Genomic DNA, 2,579 nt, shown 5'->3' with positions numbered 1-2,579 from the left:
AGAGAGAGAGAGAGAGAGAGAGAGAGAGAGAGAGAGAGAGAGAGAGAGAGAGAGAGAGAAAGAACGATGTGATTGCGCTTTAACTAATATTTATGTTAATATTTACCATTCTTAATGCATCATTAAAACTATGAAATTAGAAACTAGCAGGGATTAAGAATCACACGCACAGAGAATGACACGCTTGTTTATGTTGTAATAATAAACTATTTCAAAAAGTATTTTTGAAATTTATGAACTCCCACAAAGGAAACTAATTTTTCCGATAATTAACCTTTTCTCCTTCAATTTGTTTGGTTTGAGCGTAAAATGACTATGAAATAAGTATATTTTTTATTCATTCTATATTATTGTTTCAGCAATGGCGTAAACAGAACACAGTATATAGCCCTGTAAATGGAATTTAAGACTATTTAATGCGTTGAAAAATTTATAAACAGGCATTACGTCAACAGTTTATTTTATTTTATTTTATTTTATTTTTAGATTTCCAAATGAAACAACCTCCATTCGCAACCCCCCATCCCAATGCGCTTTAAATTTTCTTAGGCCCATGCATGCATAAACTCACACATAATATTTTCACTGATATTAAAGTTTGTCAAAACGTTATTTAAGAATGGAAGTTACGAAAGATTATTGCAATATTAAAAATTTAACGGGTTTTTAAAAAGTTCTGTATTTTAAATTTTATATAATCAAATGTATTTCTCGTATGAAAATCATTAGTATTTGAGCAGTAGGAATAAATCACGTACCGCCTAGTGTATCCTATTAATTCCACCGTTGCATTCGAGAATTCAGAATAGTATTTACATCTACCCACTTTTCATTCAGTGATTTTTGCCTTCTCTTCTTACATTCAGCTTCCCCATGCGCACGTCATCATCCTTCAACACACTGATTCAGAAACTACTCTTACTTCTACCACTTCACTTACTGTCTCTTCCGCTCAATAAATCTCGAGACATAACATGCATCAGTAACAAGTGTTTTCTTTTTTCTTCTTTAATTTACTTTCCTTATTTATTTATTCATTCATGTCCCTCAACTACCGACTACGTTACATACTGTATCAAATGACTCGCTCTCTTCGTTCCTCTTTCTTTCCCTTCCCCCTCTCGCTGACACAAACACACGCACTCGCGCTCACGCACAGTTATATGTGCGTGTGTGCGTGTGTGTGTCTGTGTGCGCACGCTTTTCTTTCTTTTTTTTTTACACTATTTATGTTTTTATGCGTGTCTGTGCATGCGTGAATGTATGTCAGTGTGCGCTTCATATTTCTTTTCTCTGGATATACAAGTATGTTTACATTTGAATATAGTCATGTATTATCGAACATACGGATCTTCGTAATGGAGCTTCAGCAATTTTGCAATCTTGACAGACGTTTGTCATGCTAATCTATATATTTTCAGTGAAATTGTTTTCAATATTTGGTATCAGTTTTTAAAATAGCATATGTACAAATATGTGTTTAGTGCCAATGTTCGTTTCAAAATCTGAATATTCTATTGAATAAAACATTTAGACATGTATTCACGCATGCTTGCACTTACCATAATAACATTCCCTGAGTACATATCTCCACTGACAAAATACTCCAACTACTCCAAGAGGTAATTTATTTTCAGCTTTCTCCTCATAAAACTGAAGTTAATATATTTAATTACACGTGAAATGCTGTTAATCTTTAATTTATTCCCGTTAATTGCGATTTCTTTTTCCTTGTTTACTATACGCGTACATAAATCGACCACCATTCTACTTTTAAATATGTTTGGTATGTATATACGTGCGAGTGTGAGAATGCATGTAATTGCGTGTTTGTTGTGTTTGTGTTTGCATGTTTACAGATGTTCAGTTTGTGGATGTGCGCACATCCACACGCATCGATGTAATATACATAAAACATATAAATATGTACGCTACTAGATCAACGCCTCTTTTGTTCATCCTTTCACTCCACCTCTTTCCGTTTACACTTTGTTTTATCTCCCACTCCCATGTGGATATATCTTCAACTTTCTTCATATACTCCTTTGGTTTCGTTCTCTTGACATTTCTCCTCCCTCTTTCAGACAAACACCTTTCTCAAAAGCTTACACCCTCGGCTTTATCACTCTTTATATTTTTTGTTCTTGAACATTATACCACTTCCACATTTATTTAACGCTGTCACTATTTTTCAACTTCTTTTTTGTTTTTTTTTTCACTCATTCTTGGAAGAACTTTATAAGCGTACTTTATACTCTGGTCTGCTGCTTTTAAGATTCTTAAAAGAATTTGTGAATCAAATGTCTCTAATTATGTTTAGAGATAGAAATATTGAAGCAATGATATTTTTCTAAATAGTTAATTGTATGTCCCCCAATTTATATATTTAAAATACAGTTTTTCGAAACATAAAAAGAAACAAATCGTTATTTCTCCAATAACATTGACTAATTTCTAGTAAATTAGTTACACAAATATATTTTATAGTAGTACTCCGGTGCAGCCTAAATCACAATGCTTTCCAATATCTAAAGAACTAAATAACGTGTACGTGCGTGTGTGTGTGTGTGTATATATAT

General features: G+C 32.8%; 2 protein-coding genes across 4 annotated transcripts in view; one reads left to right on the top strand and one right to left on the bottom strand.

Moving 5' to 3' along the window:
• The window catches only part of LOC106882622 (protein Wnt-9a), a 277,020-nt gene that overhangs the window by 168,312 nt on the left and 106,129 nt on the right, over positions 1 to 2,579 (bottom strand). Inside the window, exon 1 of one of the 3 annotated variants that reach the window (XM_052975987.1) lies at positions 1,563 to 1,999. The exons of the other annotated variants lie outside the window; for them this stretch is intronic. The gene's annotated coding sequence lies outside the window, so the exon portion shown is untranslated. Of the gene's footprint in view, positions 1 to 1,562; positions 2,000 to 2,579 lie in introns of those variants that run through there. 3 annotated transcript variants of the gene reach the window in all.
• LOC106878311 (protein Wnt-1) overlaps positions 1 to 2,579 on the top strand; it is a 105,190-nt gene that overhangs the window by 25,594 nt on the left and 77,017 nt on the right. The window lies entirely within an intron of this gene.

This window comes from Octopus bimaculoides, chromosome 23 (genome assembly GCF_001194135.2).
Source record: "Octopus bimaculoides isolate UCB-OBI-ISO-001 chromosome 23, ASM119413v2, whole genome shotgun sequence".
In the NCBI taxonomy this organism is placed as follows: Eukaryota; Metazoa; Mollusca; class Cephalopoda; order Octopoda; family Octopodidae; genus Octopus; species Octopus bimaculoides.
The sequence above is the reverse complement of the archived record's forward strand: the minus strand, read 5'-3'. Positions and strand labels throughout refer to the sequence as shown.